Below are 20,621 nucleotides of genomic sequence, written 5' to 3'. Positions count from 1 at the left end.
TAACGCAATCTTTAGAACTATACTCGGGACTATCTGGGAACCTACATAGTGTAAGTTCTCAGATTTAAGGTACGATATTATATTTAACGCGGTCAATATTTATGACCACAATTAAGCCCAGTCCCTTTTCTTTTATAACCACAGCCCTAAAGCTTCCATCGCTACAGATGGCACAGTCGGAAATTGGAAGAAAAATTGCGAACTAATTACGCTATAAACTTTGTAAGTGATTAAGTAAAGTGATTAGGCCTATAACCGCTAAGCTACGACAGGAAACCCTTTAAAATATCTCTTAGGAAATAATATCCTCCCCCAAAATAAGTTAAGTGAAAAAATAAAATTTATAAAAAAAATGTCTGAAGATTTAGAAGAACAATTAATGGCACAAAAATTGGTCGCGAAAAATATACAAATAGCAAAATCTATCCCGGAGTACAATGGTCAATCAGATATTGACGAATTTAATATCCAATTGGCCCAGTTTGTACAACTAACAAAAACAGAGCTAGAACCGTTAGTCAACATGCTCCTACTACGATTAAAAGGCCAGGCCTTAACCTTTCTAAAACAGATTGAGCATACCATAGGCAATAACGCCAACTTGCCAATAACTACGGTTGATAACTTGTTAAAAGCACTTAAAGATAGGTTTATAAAACCGAGTTCCATCAATAAATTAAAACACGGAACAGTGAGCTTTGACTTTTCACAAAATATAAGAGAATACCTTGATAATAAACGCATTTCTGTAGAGATAAAATACGGAAGTGGTTCGGGGCAACTGAATGAAAAAGTCATACTAAATACCTTTTTGCAAGGGCTACCCCCAAAACTATATAGAGTGGTAATATCCGAAAATATTCAGACGTTGGATCTCGCAGTTCAGGAGGTAGAGTGATTGATCGAAGTCGACACGATGGTGGCAAATCACAGTAAAACAAAAATTAATAGTCTAGGAGATTCAAATACGAACATAAACTTCAAGAGCGATCAGGCGTCCCCCATTTTGTTTTCAAGGGATAACTCCCCAATACCACAAAGAAACAAAACGCAAGAACTCGCTAGGCAGAAAACAGTACGTTTTCAGCCTGTCGAACAATCCAATTACGAAAATAATCCTACAATAATAAGGTGCTATAATTGTAATCGTGTTGGGCATATCGCGAGAGAGCACCGTTATGTCCACAATCGCACACCAAGAATTGCTGTCGGTAATACGAAAAATTACGGCAACCATTTGTTCGGAAGAACAAATTTTAGAACCGGTCGTGCACTAGCGCTATAGCCAGGGCAGATTGCGTCAATCAGTACCTTACAACACGTACCAACAAAACTTGTATAACCCTCCCCCCAACCGACAAATTAATTACCGATTTAAAACCCAAATACTCGCCAAAGCCATTATAAGCCAATATGGCAGTCAGTGCCAGCCAGCAGCACCGACACAGGACATCAACGTTACCATAATAATACATGGCGAAGACAGACAGACGTAAGTCAATTACAAATGCCTTCGGAAACTCATACGTCTGAATATCTATTAAAGGCACCGACAAATGAAATAAATCCTCAGGGAAACATGTCAGGCCCCTCAGAAATATAAATTGGACCCAGAGGGTGCCCGGAATATTTAATAGGTCCAAAACAATGTTAGTGGCGTCTTGTAGTGATATTAACAACAAGGTACCTATATTTAATGATTTTTGTGTAGAAAATGTTTATTTTAAGGCTTTGATTGACTCCGGTGCAACGATTAGTATCATATACTTTTGCGTATTTAATATGTTGCCTCTGCATATTAGGCGACAGAGGAACCATAATGATCCCAATTTAACGAGTGTGACAGGGCATAAATTGGATGCAAAAGGTTCAATTTGCCTAAACGTAAAAAGAGACAATAGGATCTTTACGACAAATTTTATAATATGAGATAACTTTCCATATGAAGCAATCATAGGCGCAAATTTTTTAAGGTCCAATAGAATACTATTAGACGTATCAAATGAGAGGCTTGTCTACCCGGCTAAGATGGGGGAAGAAATTTCTACCATAAAAAATCGTAACAGAGGATACGAAGGCAACATAACATTAAACAAAATTTCTGACGTAGTAACGTCGAAATCTTTTGAGACTCATGTAATAATCAGAACCTTCTCCAATTATTCTGAAAGACATTGCAGAGATGAAGTAAATTTAAATAATAAAAGTATTGAATTTGCAAAAATAAAAATAGGAGATATGCGACAGTACAGGTCAAACATAGTAAAACTCAACGTGACGCCACAAGAGGCCGCAATGGCGCAGCATAGCGCCAGTATGAATCTAATAAATAATGAAAATAAAGAGCAATATTACGGATTCGCGATAAGGAAAAAAAGTCCTCCCAAAACGATGAAAAAAATGCAAATATCACAGATGATTGAGCCAGTGGTTAGCAAATGCGAAATATGGTTTGTGACCCCTCTGAAATACCCGAAAATCTGCTATGCGAGGAAAAGATTATATCTTATGACAAAGGAGAAGGTTTTATTTGGGTAACTAATAACCACGAGAATGATACAATTGCAATTAAAAAGGGGACCTGTTTAGTTGAAATCCAGGTTTTAACGGAGAATGATTTAAATACCTGGGAAAATTCTAAAGGAAACCTAGTTAACGGTATTAAAACTTCAAATAGCAAATATCCTTTAACTAAATCGCAATTTTTAAACAAATTTAATATGGATCATATTACGGACTTTGAACTTAATAAAAAATTTTGCGAATTATTATGGAATTTGAAAGATGTTTTTTCTGCATCTGAAGATGACATCGGGCTGATACCATTTTATGAACATTAAATTTTAACGACTGGTAATCCCGTAGCAAAAAAACCATATCGTGTGCCATAGAATGGTTAAAAGAATGGTTAAAAAATAAAATTCAGGAATTAGAAAAAAATGAAATTATATGCCCAAGTATAAGTCCGTATAGTGCACCAGTGATATTAGTACCAAAAAAGAATGGTGATCTTAGACTTGTAGTATATTATAGAGCCCTCAACAAACAAGTAGTTAGCGATAAATTTCCTTTACCATGAATAGATGAAATTCTTGACTCAATTTCAAGTAAAAACAAAGTTTTTACTTCTTTGGACCTCACCCAAGGCTACCACCAAGTGAAAATAGCCGAAAAAGATGTCCATAAAACTGCATTTTCAGCATCTGAATGTGGTTCATATGAATACTTGAGGGTATCATTTGGACTGAAAATAAGTTCTAGCGCGCTACGTAAACCCCCTATTGCACCTGTTAAGAGGATTAATGAATATCATTCATTTTGTCGGCGATGTCATGTGCGTGGGACAAAATGCTGAACAACACTTAGCAACGTTAGCTAAGGTGTTCGAGAAGTTCAGACAGGGCAATTTAAAATGCCGGCCTGAGAAAGTAAATTTATTTCAACATAAAATTAAATTTTTAGGAGTAGTAATGACACAAGGAGAGATATCCCCCGACCCTGATAAAATAAAATGTGTTGAAAACCTCAAACCTCCCAAAACTATGAAAGAATTAAGAGGAATTTTAGGTCTTACTGGCTACTTTAGAAAATTCGTACGCAATTACGCCCAAATTGCAAAACCCCTCACGGAATTAACTAAAGGGAACTCCTATAATGTTACCTGGTCCTAGGAAGCTCAAACTTCTCTAGAGCGTCTCAAAAAGGCGCTCACTTCTGAACCAATTTTATCACTTCCTGATTTCGAAAACGCAGGATTTGTGGTTACGACCGATGCTAGTTCAAAAGGCATTGGGGCTATTCTTTCGCAAATAATTCCCATGGGAAACCCTGATCCTTTTACCTGTATTACCACAAAACTTAATAGTGCCTGCATTTGAATATTTCCATTCAGATGTAGGTGGCCATTTAGGACTAATGAAAACGTTCCATAAATTAAAACAATATTTTACATGCCGTCGGCAATGACAAAACTTAAAGAATTTGTAAGTACATGCGAAGCGTGTAACTTAAAAAAAATCCCCCTAGCTTATCCTAATCCTCCAATGGGAAGGGTCCCTGTAGCAAAGCACCCCTTCGATATTATCTCATTTGACTTATACGGAACGAGCGCAGCCTTTCCTGTTTCTAGCAGAAGCCATACTTGTATTCTTTATAGACCATTTTTAAGGATTTACTTTTGCAACAGCATTAAAAAATCAAGGTGCCTATGCCACCAGTAAGGAGTTAGCGAAATTATTTTTACAATTTGGGGTTCCAAATAAGATTTTGAGTGACAACGGAGGCAATTTTGTTTCAAAGGTAACAAAGGACTTAATGAGTTTTCTTAATATAGAGAAAATGGTGACAGCTCCGTACCACCCACAAGCTAATGTTAAAATATAAAATAGGCATAAAATATTTTATAACGTATTAATTATCTATACAAAAGACAGTAGGAACGACTGGGATCAGTTCTTATCTTATTTAACTAACGTAATCAACACTGCTTATTCAGAAACAACTAAAGATAATCCATTTTATTTACTTTTTGGTCGTGATTTTAGAATCCCGTATAATGAGATTATTGAATCTCGGCAGTATTATAATAGCTCGGAAGATTAAAAACAAGAATTCATAAATAGGATGAGGAAAACTTATAAAATAGTCAGGCAAGAGCTGGAAAAATGTAAAATAAACCAAGAGCTAAGAAACCAACCCAAAGTCAAGGGGAGTATAAATTTCAAAGTAGGAGACTTCGTTTACCTAAGGAACAGGGCAAAAACGAAAGGAAAAAAACTTTCCATCAAATATTCTGGACCGTACAGAATAGTCAAAAAGTACGATAACGAATATACTTTTAAAATGGAAAACCTCGATAGTGGAAGAACTTACAAGGCGCATGTTAGCCGAATAAAAAGAGCCCAATTTCCAGAGAGATGGGTAGCACATCCCTCCTCTACTGATTCGTCAGATTCGGAAAATGAGCCACCTAAATCAAGATTGGCAGAGCTAAAACCCTTGAATTTTAAACAAGATTATTTTGAAGATGACAGTGATGAGGAAAAACTTTGAAGAATTTTTAGCAATGAAAAATCTAGTTGTTCCTAAGAAAAAATCCCTAATACCAGGATTTTTCCTGAAATAAAAACACCAAAAGATCCAAAGAGATATTCATCGACGAGCGCAGGAGAGTTAGATTATACAATATCTCCAAAAACCCAATTTTTCCCCGATAGAATTTCGACCCCATGTCCCCCCAAAAGATTTCCAGACGATATGGTTTCCCCTGCAACACCAATAGAAAGGCCCCTGTCCTTACAGGAGGAATTAAAAAGAGCTGTAGAAACCCCCGGTATGACTGTAAAGAAAACTCCCCCCAAAGATTCAACTAAAACAAACCTGCGAGAAGCTATGGATTTAATAAATTTTCCCATAAAAACGAGTCAAAGTACATTGCTCGAGAATAAAACTCCCAAGGATGACCAGCAAGGACAATATCATGATATAACTGTGTCAAAGGTCAAGCCTAAACAGTGGACTTCATGGAGGGAAACCCTAGTGCAAAAAATGCCCCACCCCCTGAAGATATGGCCTTCAAACAGTGGAGGAACCCCGCAAAAACTATTGATTCCTCCCAAAGCTCTCAAGAATCTTTCAAATCTCCCGAGTTGAAAACTCAAGGCGAGGACTTAGGGAATAAACCTTCTACTTCCAGGGGAGTAGAAATTTACGAAGGAATGGCAGGCGAAACCTCAAAAAGTGCCACCTCTAAAATTTCTAATCCGGATTCATCGGAAACTAGTTCCGAAGAGTCTGGCGGTTAATCAGACCATATAGTAGGTAAAGAAATAGGGAAATCAAGACCGACTTCAGCAGCCGCACACGCGAAAGAAAAGAAATTAAAAGGGCAAGAATTTTTGAAAAAAAAAACACAAAAAGTTCGACCTTATTTCGATAGAAAAACCAAGAAAAACCGCAAGAAACAGAGGAGAAAATAACGACATAGTCAGGCAGAACGGTTAAAAAACCTGACAGATGGAAATATCCCTAATTAATGTAAAGATAAATTTCAAATATAATAAATTTAACACCATAATAAGTCTAACCGTGTGCAAGTAAAGTTAACCAAGTCAGTATTAATGAAAAAAAGTAATAATAATACGAGCGATGTCAAAACATTGGTGATCAGAGAGAAAGGTGGGAACAGAAAATAACCAACTGTAGGAAGCTCATGGTCAACTGAAAACGGCAAGTGGTGTTGGACCACGTTTTGTGGGAAGCCCGGGGAGGAACTCAAAGCCCATGCAGTTTTTAATTTGTTGTGGGCGTGCTTGCCCTTGGATTTTCTATGAAAAATCGACCCATTTCCTAACCAAGATGGATATTATCCAAAACAAGAAATTACCAGTACAGAAGCGTCTAACTATATGAAATATTTTGTCTTACTGCAGATTATAATTATTTTAGGCCTACACATAAAATAGGATACCAGTGTAATTACGTGCTGCACGCTTGCTTATTCATATGTTTCTTACTCGAGAAATATAATGTAAAATTAAATTGTGTAACGATTACTAGCCACGCTTTAAAGTTATATCTCAACCAGTCATACAGGTATATCACAACCAGAATAAAGCTCGGAAATCCTAACTTTACTTTCCTAACCTATCTAATCATAAAATATTTATTATGTTTTACGCCTACAAATCAGTTTTCTTTGGCCAATGCCACAAAATTATTACATAATAAGAAATAAACTAAGTAAAAATTAAAGTGCCTTCGAAAAAAAAAATAATAACAAAGCAGTAAAAAAAACGAATTTTGCGAAAAACGGGTAAAATTAATGATAAATTAATTCCAGAAACAAAAAATAAGATGACGCTTAAGAATATCATCATAATCCTCGTTGCTCACGCAGTGGCCCAAGACACTGTAAAACATGGAGTAATATTCAAGCATGAAAATTCATTGCTAGCTAGCCATGACGCATAGAAGATCTTTATGAAATTGGACCCCAAACCCTTCGAGACCTTGTTTCAACAAGTAACAAGACTAGAAAGAAACACGAATGAACTCAAAGAATCGACCAATTTATGGTGGAACATACTATTGGCCGTATGTTTCGTATTCGCGACTTTCCTGACCATAAGAGCCCTAGTGACGTTTAATTACGGAAAAATCCTGAGACTAAGAAGGTGAAAACCAAGAGAAGAACACGGGGAAACAGCAGAAATGCAGAGTTTAAACCCGGAACGCCATGAGAACGTCTAGGCCAAGAAATAGGGAAGACATTAGAAAACGAGTGGGTATAGAGGTCTCCACTCGTCCTTGTTGTCTTGTTCCCTCATTGTAGTATCGTTTACGTAAAACCGTGTGGTTATGACGCTCCAACATGCGTTTCTTAAACAGCACGGACGTGCGTGAACAATGCAGGCATGAAACATGTTGTAAAATTAGACCTCAAAATTAACCATGTAGCATAAACTCTGTTTAAATGATTATTTTAAATCTAATGTAAAATTAACTGAGTGTTGAAGAATTGCTGAACACGATAAAAATTTAGTTTTCTATACTAATATTAGTGTATTTATTTAACTCCGTCTCATAGCGTAAAATTCATGTAACCGATCAATACGTGACTTATTTGTACTATAAGTATTTACTTTAAAGAACGTGTGATTCTGCCTCGTTATTTTTATTACAGGAAGTGCATATACAACCTAGTAGCATCTATTTTCATCATACCTCAACCAACGAAGAATACTCACCATACACTCCAGGCAATTTTCATCCCAGCTTCGTCTACGGAAACAACAGTTACCTTTGATCATTGTTACTTCGACCACAAACCACATTACGTATCAGGTAACATTCTATTTGAATCTCAGTATCCAGTGCTTTATCGAACCATATAATCACATAAATGCTGAGAACCCCATCGATCAGTACAAGATATAAATACATAAATATCGCCTTTGACAATCATTATGGACCCCAGAACCATTTGACTGTATAGTGATGATATTTGATGATCCCGAAAATTATTTTTACAACACAGTTTCACTCGTCAAATCCCTTTCGACCATCTCTCAAAATCCATCCTATTCCCTCTGTGTGGAAAGTTCATATCTCTGTTATGCCATAAATGTACGAGATAATTTCTGAAAAAGGACCCAGAAACCAAAATTAACCACAGTGACCAAGCCAGTGACAATATGCCCCTCCCACAAGTTGAAGACAATACGTTGAAGGAGTCACTATAGTTTGATGTCAACCCGTCCAATTTCAAACTTCAATTCCCCCGTGATTAACCTAAGAATCACCACAAAGGTTAATAGACGCAAGCCATGAGCTAACAATTTTATAAGAGACACAAAAGAACAATTTTATACGAGAATACATTCTCTATGTGCCTCAAAATATCGCAAAAGATATGGCACCCTATGAACTATCGAAAAGCAGGTGAGAATGAACTCTGATGGCATATTCCCACACCTGTAGTTGGAAGCATCATTTCCCAGTTGACAATTAGAGAAAGCCTGACGTGTGAACACAATCGTGCTTGAACTGTCCCATGAAGAAACCATAACGTAAGCGCTTCAAAAATTTTGCCAAGACGAAAACAGTGAAGGAAAATAATTTACAACAGAAGGATTGAGTACGCTATAAAGACTCGAAGGTACTGAAATAGATGTGAATTTACATATGTTACTTCTTAGTAACTTTGATAACTCGGAAATCCCAATATCCCATCATTAACGTTGCGTAGTAAAACATCCCCAGTGAAAGTGTTTTAATTTTACCAGTGAATATGGTGAACCCAATATTGTGTGAAATCGTTTTTGTATGTAGTGTTAGGTGTCCAGATAGAGTTATGTGTAGCGTTGTTGAGCTATTAATGTAGAGTAGATAGAAAGTAGTGTGCCATATAGACAGCAAAAAAAGCCTTGTAAAAAGTGAATTCAAAAAAATCTTAAGTAAAGGTTGAATAGCCCCAAACTTGTTGGAAATGTAAAAGTAATCAAAGTTAGGTGTAGGAAAAAAAAACCAATCTTTAGTATAGTAGTTAGCCTAGAACCATGAATAATCTTAGTCCGGTAGATGAATTTTAGATAGGGATGTGGAATAAAATAAGAAAAGTAATGGAGAAAATTTTTAGCACTCCTGATTAGGCCATAACATAAATATAAAATAATTATGTAGAAGAAATAATTAATAAATTGTGAACATTCAAAAGCCCAAAGGCAATCAAGTCATAATGACGGGACGTCATTAATTCATTGGGACGGGTAATATGTACCATGAGCAAAATGCGATATATTTAAAATACCAAAATAAAGTTCCTTCTTTCTTAAGATAATTCCAACTTCCAATAATTAAGTTAAATCTAGTTTCAAAAATGAAAAGTCCTTAATCAGCAAAGAGAAAAAGTGCAGTCACTTTCACAGGACGTTTAAACGATAAGAACCGTGTGAACGTCTAAATCATCAAAAATATTAGAGACATATTATTGGACGAAGGGTTCGCATCCTTGGGGCCACTCAAGCCAATTGTGAGCCAGTTCTTACAGCGCAGGAGGAAAAAAACTACATTTGATAGTGGGGTAAAAGTGCTTTATATATATATATATTCGTATTTTAAAATCAGGACCGCTTAGACAGAATTACTCGGTGCAAGATCTGGGCAATTCTTTGATTGTTATATCTCTGTCACCACTGTTGTCGTTTGAAGTGACTTACTGCTGTGCACCTAAATATGTAAGTCCCAATAAATCTATTGTTTTTTACCAGTGTTTATTTCACTTTATATGTCTGCATCTAGTCTAGTAATAGGCAATTAGTTCGCAAAATCTCCAAGGACGTTCCCAGGGAATCTGATCTCCAGATCGCTCAAGAAAAAGAGGCCACATTTACATGTATACATATTCTATTTTCTCACATTAATCGAGGGTGGCGCTAGCCTAGTTGACACAATCTTTAGCACTATAAGCGGCGCTATCGGAGAACCTACAAAGTATAAGTTCTCAGCTTTAAGGTACGATATTACATTTGACGCGGGCAATATTTATGACCACAATTAAGCCCAGTCCCTTTTCTTTTATAACCACAGCCCTAAAACTTTCATCGCTACAGAAGTTTCTCTTTACAAAATGTGTGGACACCCCTTTACACGCCTGCTTTACATCCCCGTTATGAGTTTCTACGCATTAAATTTTAGGACCCGGGAACACCCCCTGAATATCAAATCACTCCCCGTCTCTGATTTTAACATTAGTAGTTGGTTGGGGGCTTGACGTTTCACCAAATCGTGGTAAAGGGACGGGTTCCAGTTGGTGAAATCCACCCCCGAGCTGATGTGTTCCCCATTTTCTAAATCACCCAATAAATCTTCGGTTTTTACTTTTAACAGCAGAGAATCTGTATCCCCATAGTAAACTTGAACCTCCCCCTCCCGTGGCCATTGCACCTTGCACACTGTAAAAAAACAACAACATGAGCTTTTTGTAATTTCAAGTACTGAACTACCTCCTCCTATATTCTTGTTCAGTACCACATTTCACTTTTTCCTGTGTAGAAGAACCATGCCAGCCTCTATGCTCGTGAACGATGTAAAATTGGGGTCGGCAATAATTCGTGCACACTCTAGGGGGTTAGTCACGACGTCGCAACGAGATCTGTTCCGTACGCTTTCACACATTTTGCCAAACGCTGAGTTTAGAATGAGTTTGTACATTTAATTCTCCACTTTGCTGTTAGCCCTGGAGCGTTTATCAACAAAAGTGTCGATAAATGTCTTTAATTAGGGTTTCTGACTGAATTGCAGAACCCTATGTACTTTGGTTATCTTGAAACCATTGTTCACCATCCAGTCCAAAAGCACATGGTGAACAACGATATTCTCCTTAGGGTCCAAATCAGCAATCAGTTTTTGCTTAGAGGGGCTCCAGTGCATCCCCATATCCTCAACCAATGATCGATTGTAGGGGCTCAGTGAGTCCCTGGTCACTGGTCGATTGATACAGGGAAAAACTAAATCTCTGACTAAATCATGAAGCTGTAACGGAATGTGTCCGTCAATTTCTAAGAACCATCCTTGTGGCCCATTGTCCTCGAAAGTGTTAATGTCGGGGAACTCACAAGTATTCTCAAGCCATTGATAGTTCCCGCACGGCAAAGAGTAGTGAGACATTGCCCAGGGGTACAATGAGTTCATGTCCAAGAACACTGCATTTGACCTTGCACCGGTGTTTTGTTCGCTTGGATCGGTTGTCAAGACGTGATCCCCATGAAAAACGTACCCACCGCTCAATGTTCTTTCTACAAAAAGGTGTTGATCCACATCAGTTATTAAGCCTATTTCCTCCCTATTAATTTTTAAGATAAAGTCCATAACCAAATGTGGTGTGGAAAAATAATAGCCTATATTTAGTCCGAACTCTGAATAGAATTGGTCTGTGTTCTTGCAGACTATTTTCAACAGAGTTAAAACGTCACTGGCCAAGTACAGTCTACAATAATCCCACCCATTTTTACACTTACCGTTAGACCACACCTTCTTGGCAAACTCATAGTCCTCGGCTGTGCATTCACTGTTGGTGAGTGAATTATAGAAAGCTTCAATTGGAGGCAGTTTCACCTCGCTTAAGCGAGCGCCAGAACAGTAATAGTCGTAAGCATATACATCTTTACATGTCAATAGGTCATACATTTCACTGTCTGGAAAGTGCTGTCTAAGAAAAGGTAAACTATCTAAATTAACGCTTTTCGGCACCTGAATCACTTGACTCAATGTCTTGGAAAAAAACTAAAAGAATCTAAAAAATCTTATTTTATTTCAGCACGTTTGCCCATTATTCACTACCTGCCATTTCAAATCGAGAAGCAACCACTTCTCGGCTGATTTGGGAATGATGTTATAGGTAAATGAATTATTTACCCATGGACTATCTACTCCCCCTCGTTCCCTGTGCATAAATGCCAGTGCCGGTAAAATAAATTTTAAATCATAATTTGCATTGTGAATAAAAACTGGGATAAAAAACTGTTGGCTAATGTTTATGTTACACGATTGATGCGCTACCCCTCTAAAATTACTAGCCCCCGAGGATATTTCCTGCCACAAGTGATCATGGTCTCTGACCTTCCCCTTCCCCCATCTTTTCCCTTAAGTCCCCTTATCCCCATCTTCAAACTCCCCCTTAAAAACCCAGCATATGTTTTGATTTTTAATCGCGAGACGATCCTCTGCAAACAACACCATAGGGTAATGTGTATTTCTCAAGCGGGAAATAGCGGCATTAGCGGTGCCAATTAATTTAGTCAGTGCCTTGATCATGCACTCTGCCTCATCCAACGTTTCAACTATTTCTAACAACTGCATGATGTTAGAACTGTCTCTTTGTGCGTGGGCGTAGGAGACTGCAATAGTTTGATGTTCCTTGATTCGGTTTGGAAATCGAGGATCGTTCACTTCCACCAGCTTCGCCTCACAGTCCAACGAGATTTTATTGCTCTGGAGGAGTGTTTTGAAAATTTTTGAAACGTAAAATGGCCCTATCCCCTGAAACCGTTTCCACTGACCGGTAGCCATGCCGTCTACAGTGCTTCATATGATTTTGCAACTTTAATTCTGTCCAAAATCGAGACATGCATGTTGGACAGTAGAAACGTACCCCCCTAGTCTTACCCTCCCCTAGAACTCTACTAATGTCTGTAATTGGATTGAAATGGCCAATTGAATTGGCTTGGTCACTAGATGGTGGTGTGTACAACAACCAAACCCAGTGTTTAACCAATTCAATCGACGGACCACTTACTGGGAACAGCACCCCCTTCTTTTTTGATCGAACGCCATCTTCAAATTCAGTGTCACACTGAACCACAGTAACGCTGATATTTAAAAGGGTATTGGCCCTTTCAAAAATATGAATAGACCTGAGCGTTACTGGGTATATTCCCTTTAAACAATAAAAATCTACAATGGGAAAATTGGACCCCTCCTTCCCATGTACAGCCCAGTGATCTAAATTCGTCTTTGAAGCGTCACGTGCTAGAGGCTCAAAAGCTGATATGAGGAAAGCGTACTTGAAACATTTTTGAGCTGTTTCAAAACAGACCCGCTGTACGCCTTGACAACCTTCTAGATCAGAATTATATTTTAAAACTATTGACCCCTCAGACCCTTCCCCCTTCTTAAAATAAAATCATTCTTAAATTTACAGATATTAACGCTTAAATTTTCGACATAATGAACTACAGACCCGCTCCCATTGTCGTTATAATTATTAAGATTCTCAATAAAATTAACTAACCACACAGAAAATGCACCCACAAAACTATGTAAATTTGGATAGATCACACGCATCTCAGTATGTACAAAATTGTGGTAGACTTCACTTTTTCTCTCATTAAAATAAAACACCTTTAAAAGAATAGAAACCTTAATTGAATCCCTACCACCCCAGAATTGAATTTGGTTCTCCAGCAGTGCACGAATTCTATCTGCATATTCATGCACGATTTCTACGGGGTCAACCACAAAATTACCACACAAAAGTCAATTAAATGGATCTGCAAAGGTTGCAGTGTAGACAACTATTGTATTTAAAATTGTATTGGTGAGATAAAACTCGGGAAATGGTGTCAAATGGATACTACCCCCTCCTCCTCATCCCCATCCTCCCCCAACCCCTCTTGTATATTATTATCATCACCCCCTCCCTCACCCCGACTCCTCTTGTATATTATTATTATCACCACCACCTCCCCCACATTGTCCAATGATAGGGCTATGGGAAGCCACTTCATTCGATTGAAGTGGAACTATGTTATCAGGGGCTAGATGAGGGTTCCCTGTTAATTCATTGGAAAAATACTCTAAAATTTGCAGTGTGTTTGGACTCAAGTCCCCCTGCTCAACTGTGCTATTATCTACATTAAAATAATCACTTAAAAAGTCATCAATGTTATCAGGAATAAATTCAAGTGAATTAACGCTGACCTACTGAGATATTTCATTGTTATAAAGCCCCATAGGTACGTCCTCTCCTTCTCCAACTGACGAGCAGGGGGGAGAAGGCGAGTATGGAACCAGAACAACGTATAAATGAAAAATAGATTATTTTTATAGTGTCTAAATTATCCTATTTTTAAAAATTGGATTATTATTTACATGTGCTTAGTAGCATTTGGTTTACTCCATACATCCTGAAAGTTCCAGCTAAATACAATCTAAAACATTACATAGTAGGTTTTGACTTTGTTCAAACAATCACCCCCCAAAAAACATTTCATATTAATAGTCCATATCTGCTTTGGAAAAAAAACCGGTGTCATTACTTCGTTTGAAATGATAGCCTCACTCATTCAGATCATCTCCCAAAAATAGCTTATTTTGAATGTGTATAAACCGACCTCCTTTGACCTTAAATTCGTGAATACAAGTCTATTATTTTCAAGATATTCTGGAAAATGCGATTAAATGGGAACCGTTAACTCTTATTGAATGTCTCCCAAAATCTTGGCAAGTTGTAAATTGCAAGTTGTCAACAATATTACTCGAATTAGAATCCATATGTGTCAGAAATAAATGTTATAATCTCTGTCCTTTAAATAGAGTGATGAGAAAAAATCTTTATCGAAAATAATATCTTTGAGAATCTCTGACACAATTTTACAATGTTGAAAAAAAGCGAAAAGAAAAGGCCTAAAAAGATGAAAAGATGGAAGAAATAGGTAGAAACTAGAGGTGAAAATGCTTACATTTGCAAATTCCGGCTGTATTTGGGTACCGAATGGTCCTGGCATAGCATGCTGGAGAGCAACCTACTGACCTAACGTAGGTGGGGCAGCTTTTAAAGGCCCATGGAGAGCGGATGGGCAAGCGATGTCACAATCCTGCGCAGAATGGGCTGCGGCTTGGGCAGGCAACACTTGTTTGGGGGGCTTCGGCCAGCGACCATATTGCGTAACTGTCACCTTCACAGGGTTCGCATCATCCTCCCTTGCTCTCTTCGATGGAGGGGCTGTATATTCATCATAATTGGCCTCAAAGAAGAAAAAGTTAGTATCGAAATAATTTCCCCCTTTTTTACAAAGGAAAATTAGTACCCCCACCCCCGAACCATAATTTTGTCTAGAAAGCATTTATCACTAAGAAACCCCCTCCCCCTAAGCCAAAAGCAAAGCAAAAAGTAAAATTTATGAGAAATGCTCCCATTTTTATCTTGTTGAGAAATTGGTTTTACTATTCCCGTGTATAGGCTTTAAAATAGAAAAAGATTATTAACCCAGTGGCTTTTAGGCCTAAATTTACGATCTTAGATGTAAAAGGTATTCAATTTACACATAATAATTCTATGTATTCATTTTCTTAGAAATCCCAGCCCCTTACTTTTCATGTGAAGAAACAGTTTGTTTTCACATTATAATGATGGTGATAGAATTGAGGCATAGCCCCTCCCCCCTTTTTTCATAGTGTCCTAAAATATATTGTTAGCAAGCATTTTGGGGAGTAACTCGGTTCATTCTTCTATATAGGTTGCGCAGGCCTAGCTTGATTATTACAATCTCATTTTGCTTGCAACTGTTTTATTTTGACAGGAGAAACCATCCTTTTGGATCTGTGAAACCTTTCGACTAAACTGCTAACGTAAACAAACAGGAAGTGCTTCAAAGGGTGACGGCTAATTATAATCTTGCGGGAAGCTTATGTTAAACCAGCGTAGCTTAATACCTAAGAGTTGACGGATGTTGTCTGCCACTTTTAGCTAGAAATAGAGAAAGCATGAATTTATCGAGCAAGAGAGTTATTTCTAACGCAAGAATTAGTCTTTAACAGTGGGGGGGGGGCTTATGTGGTAAAAAAGCGTACTTTAAGTTTTCTAGCACTTATAAAGATAGCATAGTGGAGTTTGTTTCGTGTGGGGGGGGGACTACTATGTAAAATAATTTTATTTGAAAATAAAGAATGAAAAGGTACTCACATTGTTACTGATGAGTAAATTGAAAATGTACTCATCATTGTAGCCAAGGCTTCTAGCTCATCAATAATACTCAGTGTTTTATCCATTATGTCTTGGAACTTTCTGAATGTTTAATCACAACGCATGTCCGTTATTTACGAAATCCCAAGGGCGAATTGTTTTGCAAAGGGAAAATCATATGTAAGCTACTCTCTGATTGGCCTAGGAGATGTAACCGTCCCTCTGATTGGTTTAGAAGGATGCATGTACTTCCGGTTTCCTATTCCTGGATCAAAACTTTCTCCCTAGCGTACACCTGGACGAACAACAACAACAACAAATCAATTGACCAACACTCATAACCATTCATGAAAAATCCATCAAAGTGAGAAAAGTCCTGTTTTTTCATTCTCAGTGACAAAAACCATAAAACAGACATACATTGCTGTTGACATCCATCAACAACAACAAATCAATTGACCAACACTCATAACCATCCATGAAACATCCATTAAAGTGAGAAAAACCCTGTTTTTTCATTCTCACTGACAAAAACCATAAAAACAGACATAAATTGCTGTTGACATTCCTAAAAAACAATAAATAAAATACCCAAAACCCAGAACCGTCCAAAAAACATCCATAAAATTGAAAAGAATCCTGTTTTTCAAGTGAGGAAAATCCTGTTTTTTCATTCTCAGTGACAAAAACCATAAATTATGTACTGTCAGCGTTAGACTCAATTGTAGATGACAGCAAGGTGTTCGTTCCGGAGCTCATGATAGCTTCCTACTTAGAAACTTGAAAAAGGCTCATTTGATTGGAAATTCGAAGGTCTAGTGCCCTTTTTAATAGTCGAAAGTGAATTGAGGGCAACTAACACCCCTCTCTCGCCCACGTTTTCCCAAAAACATCCAATCAAGATTTTTAGATAGCCAATTTGTTCAGCGTTGTTGATTTCCAGATAGAAATTACGTTTTTGAGGAGAACACTCCACAACAGCCCTCAGGGCCAGGGTTGTGAGTTATGCCCTCATGGCATATAGGGTTTTTATAGAACGTGTTGTCGTAGAAACTTCAAAAGGGCTCATTCGATTGGAAATTGAAATGGCTAGTACCCTTTTTAATAGTCAAAAGTAATTGGAAAGCAACTAACACCCTTTCCACGCCCACCATTTCCCCAAACATATCGAATCAAAATTTTCATATATCCATTTTGTTCCACGCTGTTTAAAGTTCAGGAAGTTATACCTTTGAGTAGGACACTCCCCCCACAGTCTTCGGGGCAATGGTTATTAGTTATGCCATGGGGGCATATAAGGTTTTATTGACATCTTTGTCGTAAAAACTTGAAAAAGGGCTCATTCAATTGGAAATTCAAAGGGCTAGTGCCCTTTTTAATAGTCGAAAGTGATTTGAGGGCAACTAACCTCCCTCTCACGCCCACTTTTTCCCCCAACACATCCAATCAAAATTTTTAGATAGCTATTTTATTTGACGTAGTTGAAGGTTTTGGAAATTAGGTGTTTAAGGATGACAACCCATCCCTCCCACGACCCTCAGGGCAAGGGCTGTAAGTTATGCCCTGGGAGTATGTAAGATTTTTATAGAAAGCGATGTTGTAAAAACATCAAAAAGGGCTCATTCAATTGAAAATTGGAATGGCTAGTGCCCTTTTAATAGTCGAAAGTGATTGTAGGGCAACTAGCCCCCCTCTCACGCCCACCATTTCCCCAAACACATCCAATCAAAATTTTGAGATATCCATTTTGTTCAACATAGGCTAGTAGAAAGTTCTGGAAACTAGGTCTTTTAGGATGATAACCCCCTCAGAGCCCTCAGTGCAAGGGTTGTAAGTTATGCCCTGGGGCATATAAGGTTTATATAGAAAGTTGTTGTAAAAATTTCAAAAAGGGCTGATTTGTTTGAAAATTGAAATGGCCCTTTTTAATAGTCGAAAGTGAGTAGAGAGTAATTGACCCCCCTCTCAAGCCCAACATTTCCCCAAACGCATTCAATCAAAGTTTAGAGATAGCCATTTTGTTCAACGTAGTTGAAAGTTCTGGAAAATATGTAGTTAAGGATGAAAAACCCCCAGAGTCCCCAGAGCAAAGGTTGTAAGTTAAGATTAAATCAAAATGCCCTGTGTTAATGCTAATTCTCAATAGGACATCTCAGCAGTATCCCAAGAACGACTGAGGGTATTATATTCAAACGTTTGGGGCTAGTTTTGCTCTTAAAATTTAACCAAATCAAAATAGCGTAAGTGTATGCAAGCTATCAAAGAAAGTAAACAGATTTTTTTGCGAATGGTATCAATTTTAATATTTCAGGTCAACTAGAGGAGGTATGAACTAAATTAAACACTACTATTTGAGTCCAGATTTTTAAAAGGGTACACGTTGTTAAAAATTGCTGAAACATTTTCTCCAGCATACAAATAGCAGGCCAAACTATAAAGTCTTAAAAAAAAGAAAATATTTAAACTATTATTTTCTTTTTCTCTGAAAAGACTATGTCAATATAAAACGAACAGAAATTGGTTATAAAAAACTTTTTCCACAAAATAAATTTTTCAAAAAAAGTAAAGAACTCCATTAAACCAAAAATTTGCCAAAATAAAATCAAATAATCTACCAAGCGTGAAACTACAAAAAATCAGCATCGATAAATAAATGAAACCCAAAACGAATAGAAATTACAATAAATAACCGAGTCAAACTCAAAACGAGGATTAATAATATGAGGAGAGATCTAAACCCCTATGTCTTCCCAAGGTCAGAAAATAACTTGCACTTTAATGAAAAAAATACAAATGGAATTTGCATTGTCATTTGAATATACAAATACTTATATTTGTTAATCAAAATGTTAATATTATTTGATTTATATAAGTTATAAAAGTAAAAACATCTATATTTTTTTCAGTAAAGTGCGAATTATGTTCTGGCCTTGGGATGGCATAGGGGTTTTGAGCCCTACTTATGTTAATTTTTGTATCATTTATTTATCGATGCTGATTTGTGGTAGTTCCACACTTGGTAGATTATTTGATTTTATTTTTGCTAACTTTTTGTTTAATGGAGTTCTTTACTTTGCTTTGAAAAACTTATTTTGTGGAAAAAGTTTTTTTTAGTTAATTTTTATGTAAAGATATGCAATTTCAGACACTAATGAACTTAAATTATTTATTTTAAAAAAAAGAAATAGTGGATAAAAAGCAAGCAAAATCAAAATCAGAAAAGCAAGCAAAAAATATCTCAAAAAAAGAAAAAAATATACCAAAAACACTGTTCATATCATAGCGCTGCCTAAGTAAAGAACGATGTGGGCACATTGTTGTTTTTTTTGTTTTATTTTTCGTGTTCAAAAATACTTATTTATAACAATTCAAACCTCATTTATTAAGCAACCCTAATATAAAACGTTTTCCTACCGTTTCAAGTTTTTCAAATGCCGTCGACAAAAATAGCGCTGAATTTTGCGATACGAAACTTTGCCGTCGACAATTCATGGTATATTCCAATTCAGGGCATATATTTGCACATTAGGGGGGTGGCAGTGGGTAAATTTGAATTTCCGGTAGAAAGCGATTATTATATTCGTAGAGTATAAAAAAGGGCATCGAGTGATATGTTCACTTTAATTATAAGTCAATAATAAAAACTGCCAAAAAATAACCTAAAAACATATCACTAGTTTATAAATAAGTTGTTCAAGAGTAATATATTCCAAAAATAATTATTTATAACAATTCAAACCTCATTTATTAAGCAACCCTAATATAAAACGTTTTCCTACCGTTTCAAGTTTTTCAATTGCCGTTGACAAAAATAACACTGAATTTTGCGATTCAAAACTTTGCCGTCCAATTCAGGGTATATATTTCCACATTAGGGGGGTGAGGGTAAAGTTCGTGGTAAATTAGCAGTGGGCCATATAATGTAGCTAGGATGAAAGTGAAAACATCGTTTGATGCTTGTTATGGTTATCTACCACACAACATTTCAATGCGTTATGATATTAAAATGTGCTAAAAAAAATTTACTTTCTGAATTACTTTGAAATTTTTTATTTTGTTAGCTGACCTAAGTAGACCACAAGATTAATTTGAGAGGTAGTCCTTGACCAAGGTAATCGAAATTTTGAAAAACTGAAAGACTTGTTTGAAACCATTTTTTTCATTTTCAAGAAACAAAGCAAACCTTTTCCCATATACTGACAATATCCATTTGAAAACAAAGCTGAAAACAAATAAATTTTACAAGCAATTTGAAAACAAAGCTTTTGGGTCTTTTCTACCATAATAAAGCTTACAGTTCTTTTTTTAATCAAAACAGGAGTAATTCAGTGAGGATTGTTTATAAAGAAGAAAAAGAAACACATGGGCCACAAATTTATTTTTGTCAATTGATCCATGGTTCTCGTTTCTTTAGCCTTTGGGCTTTTGGATGAAAAGACTAGCTGCACTTGCAAAAATCGAAATTACCGAAAAACTATATAAATATACAAAGTGTTAATTTAAACATGAAAATTAGCCAATGTAGATAAGCTTCTGCTGTTCTACATTGATTGTGATTGATTCTGGTGATTCTGCATCAAGCTTTCGTCTTTAAATAAAAATCACTTTTGTTCAAAAGGTCTTCTTGTAGTCTATAAACTCTGAGGCTATTTCTAGA

This window comes from Artemia sp. Qi Xiang Cuo, chromosome 14 (assembly GCF_049724085.1).
Source record: "Artemia sp. Qi Xiang Cuo chromosome 14, ASM4972408v1, whole genome shotgun sequence".
In the NCBI taxonomy this organism is placed as follows: Eukaryota; Metazoa; Arthropoda; class Branchiopoda; order Anostraca; family Artemiidae; genus Artemia; species Artemia sp. Qi Xiang Cuo.
This window is presented reverse-complemented; position numbering follows the sequence as displayed.